The 11,419-nt window shown below is 37.3% G+C and overlaps 1 long non-coding RNA gene across 1 annotated transcript; it reads left to right on the top strand.

Moving 5' to 3' along the window:
* The first annotated feature begins 4,043 nt into the window (after nt 1–4,043).
* Nucleotides 4,044–11,129, top strand: LOC123383868. Its single transcript, XR_006594176.1, has 3 exons — nt 4,044–4,601; nt 7,180–7,279; nt 10,901–11,129. It is a non-coding gene; the product is annotated as an uncharacterized LOC123383868 (long non-coding RNA).
* Nucleotides 11,130–11,419: the final 290 nt, after the last annotated feature.

The raw sequence follows: 11,419 nt of genomic DNA, 5'->3' as shown, positions 1-11,419 counted from the left end.
AAGACTAATGAGACCTAACAACCAGATACAAATACTTTACTGGAATATGTAGGTAATCTTTGCATGTTACGTGTTAATATTAAAAGAAAGTTATATGTTTTTTCAATTTATTTTGGGAGAGACAGTGTGAGAGGGGGAGGGGCAGAGAGAGAGGGAGACACAGAATCTGAAACAGGCTCCAGGCTGTGAGCTGTCAGCATAGAGCTCAATGCAGGGCTCGAACCCACAAACCGTGAGATCATGACCTGAACCGAAATAGCACACTTAACCAACTGAGCCACCCAGGTGCCCGTTAGTTAGTATTTTTAAGGCTGATAATGATACTGTGGCTATAGAAAGGGGAAAAACCCTTATTGTTAAGACCTGTGAGCTCAAGTTCTACAGGTAGATATCATGACTTTATAACTTGTTTTCAAATAGTTCAGGAGAAAGAAGGAGAGAACTATTGTAACATTTGGACTATAATTACATTTTGTGAAAGGTATTCAGTGTTTCCTACTTGTTCAATTTCTATATATTTGAACATTTTCATAAAAACACTAGAAGAAAAAAATCTTTTTACTCTGAAGACAAATAAAAGATCATTAACTCAAGAAATGGACTCCCAAGAAGTCAAAAATGGACTCTCAGTTAAGACTGACCTTTCATTGACTGAATAAATTAATTTTGCTAGTAACAATCATCACTTTTTAAGGAGTTGAAGTCAGCTATTAGTGAGGTATGAAAAAAAAAACTGTTAAAATGCTATGGTTCACCATGGATACACTATCATCTAGCTACTAAGTATCATGAACCAGAATATTTTTATGTGGATGATAACATTTCAAAGTTGAAAAAAAAATAGCAGAAACAAGAAAAATTATATTCACTTTCCACATTTTTACTCAATGACATAGGCTTATGAGCCTTAAATGCCTGTACATCTATCAGAAGGTGTTTGAGAATTTTATTTCCAAACCAGTGTCTTTAAAAAAAAGAGAAAATCAGAAATAAGGCTGACAAACCCTAACCCCAAAATCTCCAAAAAAACATTATCATGTAACATAACTGCTTGGTTGTTTCTACCAAGTTATCAAAAGTGAAGTGCTTGAAAATAAAATTGTTTTTAATGATATTTTGTACATGTTTTTTAAATGGTCACAATAATCTCTCCCATCCGCCATTCCTATCATCAGAAAGTGGGGTCTATGTTCCCTCCTTTGAATCTGAGCAAGTTTGTGGCTACTGCAGACGCAATGCTTTGTGACCTCCTTTTGTGTCCCCAGTAGAGCCACCTCACCTGATCCCACTGAAGCAGAGACAATCTGTTATGCCATGACCTGACCAAATTGTAGATTTGTGAGCAAAATAAGTGGATGTTGTTGTCTTAAGCTTCTAAGTTTTCAGGTAGCTTGTTATGCAGCAATACATAACTGAACCTATTGCCGAGAAAGAATTTAATCAAATATCAATTAGAACAAGAAGTACCTTCACAAATACCACTGCTCCTGTAGTTATATATCTTATTATGGAATGCCATGAGTAATGCCATTTTCTTTCCTGGCAGGTGCCATAAGAGATGGCAAGATCTATTATTCGTGATACCCGTGTGCCCATAGGTAGGGTAATTTGTGTTGTAAAGAACCTTCTATGAAAGGGTCATGAAATGTCATACTTACAAAATAGGAAACAGTGGCTGAGTCATTTGCTCATATGTGGTCAAAAGGAGCCATTTTTGTGACTTTCGCAGAGCCTATTTAGAAGCTCCAATTACATAAACATAGGAAAGGGGCAACTGGGTGGCTCAGTCTGTTAAGCGTCTGACTTCGCCTCAGTTCATGATCTCGCAGTTTGTGAGTTCGAGCCCCGGTTCGGGCTCTGTGCTGTGCTGACAGCTCAGAGCCTGGAGCCTGCTTTGGATTCTGTGTCTCCCTTTCTCTCTCTGCCCCTCCCCTGCTCATGCTCTGTCTTTCTCAGTCTCAAAAATAAATAAACGTTAACCACAATTATTTGAAAAAAACCTAGGAAAGCTCTTCCTAAACTCTAAGGAGCCATACAAATAACATTTTCTATTAAAATCAAGATCATTGAAATGTTGCTATTAATCTTTGTTTTTATTCTGGTCTTTAAAAGTCAAGGCTGAGAGAACTGAAGAGTCTAAATGAATTAGGTGTAGACTACAGCAAGGTCTTGGGTTGTTTACAGGCAGGTACAAAAGATTTTGCTTTTTCATTTTAAGCGAAATTACTTTTTGAAACCTTTATATGCTACCTTGGCTATATCCTGAGAATAAAAAGCTAGGAGGTCAAAGGGGACTCTGAATTCTGCTGTGATCAATTTAATCCTGCCTTCAGAATTCTAAACAACGTTCTTTTTGTGTCTTAAAAACATTCATGATCATGGGATAATGTTCATTTATATATTATTAATACTCTCAGTTTACTTCATTTCCCAAAACAGAGTTGTCAAAGAGCTAACTTGTTAGTAAAAAAAAAAAACAAAAAAACCTCGCTTCTAAAAATAGGTATTATCTTTCAGAAAATCCACACAGTTCATAGATTTTCCAAATGGAAAGAGAAACAGCCTTTAACTGCATAAGATAATGAATATTATAAATATTTTAATATTGTTGAAGATACTTGATTGCTACCCCAGTTAGGTAATTTTTGTTCCCGTTCGGAAATGTAGGATATTTTTTCATTATATATTTTCTTATTTAGCATATTTCAGGAATGTCAAATGCAGAATATGTGGCTATTTTAATATAGTTCCACTCTTTTTCCGGGATGACGTTCAAGCAGCAGACTTATCAGAAATGGGCATGCTTCAGATGACAATGCATATGTACAAAAAATGTGCAACTCTGCACTTTACTCTGGATTTTTCAAGTGGGTATCTGAAGGGCATTTATTATTTTGGTGACCTGAAATTCTGAAGATACAAGTCAGCTCAAATTGACAATCTTTTAAACTTGGTAGGAATTAATCCATTTACTCATTTATTTATTCTTTTATATACTCGCTAATTCAGGCATACTATATTTTACTATCTATTCTTCTGTGCCAGTCGCTAAGTGAAATCCTTAGGCTATAAAGATGTTCATGATTAAACTCTGCCTCAAAGAGCTTGCGATATTGATGGAGAGACAGTTGTGACTACACCAGGAGGCATTAGACCATTTGTTTGCCTGGCCTGGCTGCCATCAGACTTAGCAGTCCTTTTCTCTCTGAAGTGACTGGCTTTCCTATTCCTAAAATATGTGGGTCTCAGCCTAGAGAGTCAACACCAAAGGTTTCCTAACTCATGACTTTCTAAATATCCCTGTAAATGATCATATGACCTGAAAACTTTAGCAAAACACAATTCTGTGGCTTTAGGTGTGTAAGGTACCTGATCTCCGTTATGAGCTATGCATGTTTGTGTAACAGCTGTACCTTATATGTTAGATCTTTTTTAAACTGGCAGCCTACTTCCCCTTTACTGCTATTGTATCCCCTTCCCTATCTGTCTACAGAATACACATATACAGTTGTTTTCCTTATATGTAAATATTTTAGCACATACAACTTTTCGTGGAAATCGGGGATTCTGTGTTTAATCACAGAGTGAAACAAGGAAATTTTCACTTCGCATTCACTTCACAGGCAGTCTTCGAAAATCTCGAGATACATTTATTTAAATTTTGTATATTTTCTTTGATTCCAAACATCATCTTTTTGGAAAGTCAGCAGTATTACGTGTAAAACACGTGGGCTATTAAGTGGTAATGTACATCTCGCATGTGGAAATGTATCCACCTGTAACAAACAGCTTAAACTAAAAGGGTATTTATTGACTCACATAACTGAAAATCCAGGGAAGGGGCTGTTTTCAGATGAAGCTTGATTCAGGGCGGATCGCTATTATCTTTCTTCTATGTATTGACTTGAAGGAGGAGAGTGAAATTTGGTAATTCTTTTGTACTAATCAAGGCCTGCATCTGGAGCTGAACAGACTTAGCCTACCCAAAACTATAAGGATTGAGAGGAGACAGGTGGGTTTTTTTTGTTTGTTTATCAGGAAAAGTGTGATTGTTGGATACGGGCAGGCAAAAGTGCCCTCTCCTGATTGTGTACCAGTGACAGCATTCCCTACTTGTTTTTCTAGTAAGTCTGTGCGATAACAGACCAAATTAATGGAACAATAAATTCAACCCTAAATATAGATGAGAACAACCACCGAAATTTTCTAGAATCGTGCAGTCCACTTATATGTAAATCATGAATGGAAACGACACTTTGTAACAAGCATTCTTTCTGCTACTGTTCAAGCCTCTGGATCACTTCACATGGACTGGCACTGAGGGAAGTAAAAACATTTAAAAAAACAACAACAAAAAACAATTTGGAACTTTTCATAATATTCTGTAGAGGAAGGTACAGGAGAACATCTCAGCTAATGTATGAAAATCTCTTGCAGGTCAAATATCCTCCAGCATATGTCTGAGTTAATTGATACATTTTCTATCAGAGAAGGCTAAAAAAAAAACCAACAACAACAAAAAACAAAAACAAACCAACAAACAAACATCATCACTTCCTTCTACCTGTGTTGATACTAAAGTTAACGAGTATTTGTCTAAGGTATGATTCTTGGTAGGTAGGTCATGTTTCTAGAAAGAAAAAAAAGACCCTATGGCTCTCTTTTAAATTTTGAATTGCATTCCAGGGTTCTTTGTGAACAAGGATTTTTTTTTAATGTTTATGTATTTTGAGGTGGGGGATGTGCAGAGACAGAAGGAGAGAATCCCAAGTATGTTCCAGGCTGCGAGTCCAATGAGGGGCTTGATCTCACGAACTATAAGATCATGACCAGAGCAGAGATCAAGAGTCTGATGCCTAACTGACTAAGCAACCTAGGTGACCTGAGAGCAAGGATCTTTAATACTTTCTGAATTTCCCAACCTCCAGGGGATCTCTTGCATATTGGAAGTCATTAGAGTTTGCCAATTTTAGAGACATAACTATGCCAGATAGTATGTAATCACAGAATTCCAAGATTCAAAAAGAATTTTTGAATTAGCAAATTGTTGCAGGCCTTTCATTTACTTAAATATTTACTAAGTAAATGGGTCTTTCATCGGGCCCATGTTTTCATTGGAGCTTACATGCTCTAGAAAGACAGGCAGAAGGTAAATCCAGAAAAGAGACAAATACACAAACTATAAATTAGGGTGATGTTACAGAGATCAACTGGGTAGGAAATACTAATTTAGAATAGGTGTAATGAAATGCTTCCCCTAGCAGGTGACATCTGAGTCAGGATTGAATAATGAAAATAGCCAACCACGTACAATATGAGAATTAAAGATCCTGGAATATAGGTCACAATAAATAAATATGCTCGGTGATTAGGCAAGATACAGTCTAAGCTTTTACATAGGTATCAACATGGTTTATTTGAAAACTTGCTTCAGGAAACAAATATTCTAGTTCCAACATTCTAGGGTCTTTTAAAATGTGGCATTATAATAAAATGACTTAAATAAACATCAATGTGGCAAAGCTGATGCTGTTATAGGCAAAGTAGAGAACTAGTTTCTTAGCTGTACTAGGAACAGAAATTTATTGCTTTTTATTTATTGTCACAATACAAAATTTATTTATCCAAACTCTGGTCTAGGTCTCTGATAAGATTAGGTTGGTATATCTCAATCAGTGTCTCCTTCTTACCAAGAAGCAACTTCTCTCTCGAATGCCTGTATCAATTTGACAGTTTTCTCTACTTCAGATATTCCAAAAAAGCTTTGGCTGTCTTAGTAAGTTTCAGAAGCCTTGAGGTATATAATTTAGAGTGGTTTAAAAGCAATGCATTCATTTCCCCTTTAACTTACTCTGACTGCCAATATTATTTTCACTTAGCCTGACTCTACACATAATGGAAGAGATTACTTGGCTGATAAGTTTAAGTTAGAACAAGGACGTCTGCGTTTCCAATGGCAAAGTCCAGATAATTCTCATCAGTCCACTGATAATTAATTTTTGAAACATTAAGAGATATTTTGGCATTTGCTTTTGTGGTATTATGTCTGGGCAATCAGGGATTTGATTACCTTTTCTTAAGATGCTAAAACCTCCAATAACCTAAAATAGCAAACTGGAAAAATTCAGAGAAGCGCTATAGTTCAACAGTGATTAGATGCAGTCACATAAAAACACTGACAATTTTCTTTTTTCTTTAAACACAATTTTCTCTTGAAAAATTGTGGTTATTTAAAATGACACAAAGAGGGGCGCCTGGGTGGCGCAGTCGGTTAAGCGTCCGACTTCAGCCAGGTCACGATCTCGCGGTCCAGGAGTTCGAGCCCCGCGTCAGGCCCTGGGCTGATGGCTCAGAGCCTGGAGCCTGTTTCCGATTCTGTGTCTCCCTCTCTCTCTGCCCCTCCCCCGTTCATGCTCTGTCTTTCTCTGTCCCAAAAATAAATAAAAAAAAACACTGAAAAAAATTTAAAAAAATAAAATAAAATGACACAAAGAGTTTTTATATTAAACCATAAAGCTAATGATAAATGTAAATTAGAAGATGATGTAACTGTCTCTACTATAACTTTAATTCGTTTCATTTCATTAGGTTCTGAAATATTGGATTAGCCCATTTTTTTTTATTTTTTGAAAATATTTCTTTATTTTGAGATAGAGAGACAGCACAAGCAAGGCAGAGGGAGAGAGAGAGAATCCCAGGCAGGCTCCATGCACAGAGCCAGGTGAGGGGCTTGATCTCAGGAACTATGAGATCATGACCTGAGCTGAAATCAAGAGTTGGGTTCATCCAGGCACCTCAGGATTAGCCCATTTTATAGAAGAAACAGATTCATAGGTTGCACAAGGTCATTATAGTAGGCTTAAGTCTTTGGGTAGACCAAGGATATCTAGGTACTAATCTCTTAGAAGAAGTGTATGAACCAGACAACAAGCCATCCCTTGGAACCTCCAGAGAGGTATAGGCCTGCTGACACCTTGATTTTGGCTAATGAAATTGATTTCAGACTTCAAATCTGTAAGAGACTGTGCATTGTTCTACCACAAAGCAGTGGTCATTTGCTAGAGCAGCCACAGGAAACTAATGCAATCATAAAGTTGAACTGGTGAATCCTAAATAAGAAACGATCTCTTCCCCCCATTTTCTTTCTCACGTGTCACCTTGTTATGTTGCTTTCTACAGAAGACTTTATAATGGCAAACACAGAACAAATGACTAAACTCTTCATGTGAACTTCATGTGAACTCTTACATTCATGAGAACGCCTCAGTTTGTAGATACGGTAAGGAAACCTATGTTAAAATATTGGCTTCTTCACTTAAAATTGGGTTATTTATAAAGTGTGCTGAAAGGTGAAACCCAAGCCTTGAAAAATTATTGACATTACTTATCTTCTCAGATATATCTCCCTTAGGAGGAACTTAGAGAATATAGACTTCTTGTCAGATAGGCATGCTTTGCAACCTATTCAATTCCTTCTGAATACACTATAGTCAAGCATTTTGTGTATAAAATAAGTTTAGTGACATAATCTGGTCTAGGTCTCTGATAAGATTAGGCTGATGTGTCTCAATTAGTGTTTGGCTTGAATAATCACTGGGTGTCCCAATCCAACCAATAATCACTGCTCTGTTGTGTTTTTGGAATAGACAAAAGTTGTGAAGAATGGCATATTCTGTTTACTACTCTGAAAAAATATAAGAAAGATAGTAAACTCAAGAGGAAAGCTAAAGGAATACAGCACACGTTGCTAATAAATTGAATTCGGCAATTTATCAAGTTACTGCTAATTTGGATCTGAGTCAAAAATGAGAAGATGTCTCTTCGTTTCTGGAAAAGTAGGTGCCAAAACAACGCAGAACCCCACATGTAGAAAAAGAGATCTATTTACGGGTAGATTCCAGAGTAGAACAAGTAAAAAGGGATTCAAAGGTGAAGAACTGTGGTAAGATTGGTATCTGGGTGGAGTGAACAAAAAAGAAATGGGATTTTGGAATCAAAGGCATAGAGCTGAGTGACAGATGTGGGGAATTTGAAACTAAGAGCTCATTAAGGGCAAAGACTATATCTTATTATTTAAAATATATTTATTTTTGTGCCTGCAATGTGCCAAGAACTTGTCAAAGTAAAAATTTAAGCTGAGTAGTCCGAAATGAAACGGCATCATTTCTGAATGAGTAGCAATGGTTAAGGTTGAGCAAAGAATGTGAGGTGGTTCAATTCCTTCGGTTTCAGGTCAAGTTCGGTCCCAGAAACTGAGGTCAAAGTGAGCCTGAGGTGGTCCTCAAGAGTACTATCCTAATGTGAAAAGCAGGTTGCATTTCCAGAGGTTAGGAACTTGGCTGGCTCAGAAGCACTTTGCTGTTTCATTGCACAAAGAAATGGTAAAGGAGTCAAAACTGTACTGCCTACATGGGCAGTCTAATTTTATATGGCAAATGTAAGACTTGAGGTCTTTTCATACTTCTTCAAAAGTGGTAAAGCTGAGACTTGATGTGGTTTATAAACTGTCAGACAAGGGGAAATGGCATGGGGTAAGGTTAAAGAGCTAGACAAGGGCCAAATTGTTTTGCACTCTGTAGACCATGGTAAAGAGACTTGACATTATTCTAAGTACAAATGGGAGTCATTGGAAAATTTGATGTAGCGGATGTACATCACATGACCACTCACATTCTTAGAGGTCAGTTTGGTGATCTTATGATCACCAATGAATTAGAGAAGCACAAGGAATCAGAGGAACCTCTGAGCAGGCCATCGCAGTATTTTAAATGGAAAATGATGTTGAAGGTGGTGGGTGTAGAGTTAAAGAGAAAAAAACTCAAATATTTTCTTAATTTTTTTTTAAGTTTATTTTTGGAGAGAGTATGCAAACATGAGCAGGGCAGGGGCAAAGGAAGAGGGAGAGACAGAATCCCAAGCAGGCTTTGTGCTGTCAGAACAGAGCCCGAAGCAGGGCTCAATCCCACCAACTATGAGATCATGACCTGAGCTGATATCAAGAGTTGGATGCTCAACCAACCCCTAGGATATATTTTCTAAATTGAGGCACAAGAATTTGCCACTGACAGGTAATGTATATGGGTTTTTATGAATATGGTTGGCAATGAGCAGAAGAAATTCAAATTAAAATAATTGGGTGGCATGTGTAGGAATTCACTGACATGAGAAAGATTAGTAGAGAAACAGGATTATTAACCTGATTGGTTGATTTCTGGTGGGAAAAGAGGAAGGAAAATCAAGGGGCTGTTTTTTTTGAGTTTGTCTTGCTTGTGAGACATTTCAGTGGAAATACCAAGAATCAATGAGATATAATGCGATAGTTCAGTAAGATAAGTATTTGGGAATCATTATCTCACATATGCTATTTAAAGACATGTGAATTTATAAGATAAACAAAGGAGAGGATATTGCAGAGAAGAAAATAGAGGCCAGCTACAAATCCTAAAGAATTCATCTGAGAAAGGGATAGCACATACAAACTGAGAAAGAAAAATAGGGGGGAAAAAAAAGAAGAGTGAGACATCATGAAAATTGAGGAAAGAAGTATCTTAGGAAGTATTCATTGGTCAAGCGTAGAGCATGATGAAAGGTGGCCTAAAGTGAGTACTGAAAAATGTCCACTGGAATACTCCAAAGGAAGGTTCTTAATCATGTTGATCAATGAAGTTTCAATGGAATATGGACTTTGCAAGTGAATGTGAAATACTGGAAAAATAAATATATGATATTGTTGAGGAGTTGTGCTTAGACGGGGAGTATAGAAATTTAGTGGCTAATGGAAAAACATACATCTATTGAGGGAGAATGTGTTTTCAAGGTGGGAGATATTTTTTAACTTTATTAGTTTATTATGAGAGAGAGAGAGAGAGAGAGAGAGAGAGAGAGAGAGAGAGAGAGTAGTGGAAGGTCAGAGAGAGACAGAGAGAGAGAGAATCCCACGATCAAGGTACAGAGCCTGACGTGGGGCTCAAGCTCATGAACCATAGGATCATAATCTGAGATGAAACCAAGACTCAGATGCTTGACTCACTAAACCACCCAGGTGCCCCCAAGATGGGAGATATTATAACATGTTTATTATGTACTAATGGAACAAATTAGTAGAGAGGGAAAAATTGATGATGTGGGGAAAAAAAAACATGTAAATGGCAGAGTAAACCACTGAGAAGGCAGGAGTGATATAAAAAAGAAAGGAAGAAAAGAAAAGAAAAGAAAAGAAAAGAAAAGAAAAGAAAAGAAAAGAAAAGAAAAGAAAAGAAAAGAAAAGAAAAGAAAAGAAAAGAAAGAAAGAAAGAAAGAAAGAAAGAAAGAAAGAAAGAAAGAAAGAGTATTTACTATTACAGAGGAGAGGCATCAGAATCTAAGCAAACATGAGGATATTTTGTGATGGGAAGGTGAATCTTTCTTAACTGATTACTTCTATTTTTTAAATTTAGTTATCAAGAGGAATCATTAGCTGATCCAGAGAAGGGAGAAGAGGGCTATGAAAGGTTTATAGAGAACTTATCTGCTGAAATATCTAAAGCACCAAGAATAATGCTTTGCACATGGAAAACACTCATAATTGTGTGCTGAGGGAATGAAGGAATGAAGGGAGAAAACAAAAGAGAGAAAATTGTTATCTCAGGAAACAGAAAAGCTGGCTCACTAGGGATACATACTAGGGTTGTGTAACAAACTGTACGTCCAGTTTTACCTGTTCACTCCTTCCTGCAGATCTTGGATCCTAATTGCTCTGTACTAACAATGATATTGTCAATGCCCGGTTTTGGCAGTGGAATGCAACCGGGTTCTGGGCCAACAAAGTAAAAGAAGATTCTTCTAGAGGTTTCTGCTAAAAATATCTTTGCTTTTAAAGAAAGACGCAGGTTAGGAAAAAATGCTTCTTTTCTGCCTGTAGACAGCACTATGTTGGAGGATAACACAGGGACCTAGATCAAAGTTCAAAAATGGCAGAGCTGAAGAATGAAGAGGACTCAGGCATGGGACCAGCATTCAACCAGCACATAAGTACCCTGCTATCAGCCTCATAATCTGACCATTTAAAAGACCTGGAACAGGGGCGCCTGGGTGGTGCAGTCAGTTAAGCATCCGACTTCAGCCAGGTCACGATCTCAAGGTCCGGGAGTTCGAGCCCCGCGTCAGGCTCTGGGCTGATGGCTCAGAGCCTGGAGCCTGTTTCCGATTCTGTGTCTCCCTTTCTCTGTGCCCCTCGCCCATTCATGCTCTGTCTCTCTCTGTCCCCAAAATAAATAAATGTTGAAAAAAAAATTAAAAAAAAAATAAAAGACCTGGAACAATGCAAACCAACAAAAAACCCTATTTGTTGAAAGAATGCACTGGTAAATTTGTCAACATGGTTTTGTGCTCAACAGGTACAGATGTTAACCCATAAACCTAAATATCACCTTTCATGGTT

The sequence above is a fragment of the Felis catus genome, chromosome A2, assembly GCF_018350175.1.
Source record: "Felis catus isolate Fca126 chromosome A2, F.catus_Fca126_mat1.0, whole genome shotgun sequence".
Classification (NCBI taxonomy): domain Eukaryota; kingdom Metazoa; phylum Chordata; class Mammalia; order Carnivora; family Felidae; genus Felis; species Felis catus.
The sequence above is the reverse complement of the archived record's forward strand: the minus strand, read 5'-3'. Positions and strand labels throughout refer to the sequence as shown.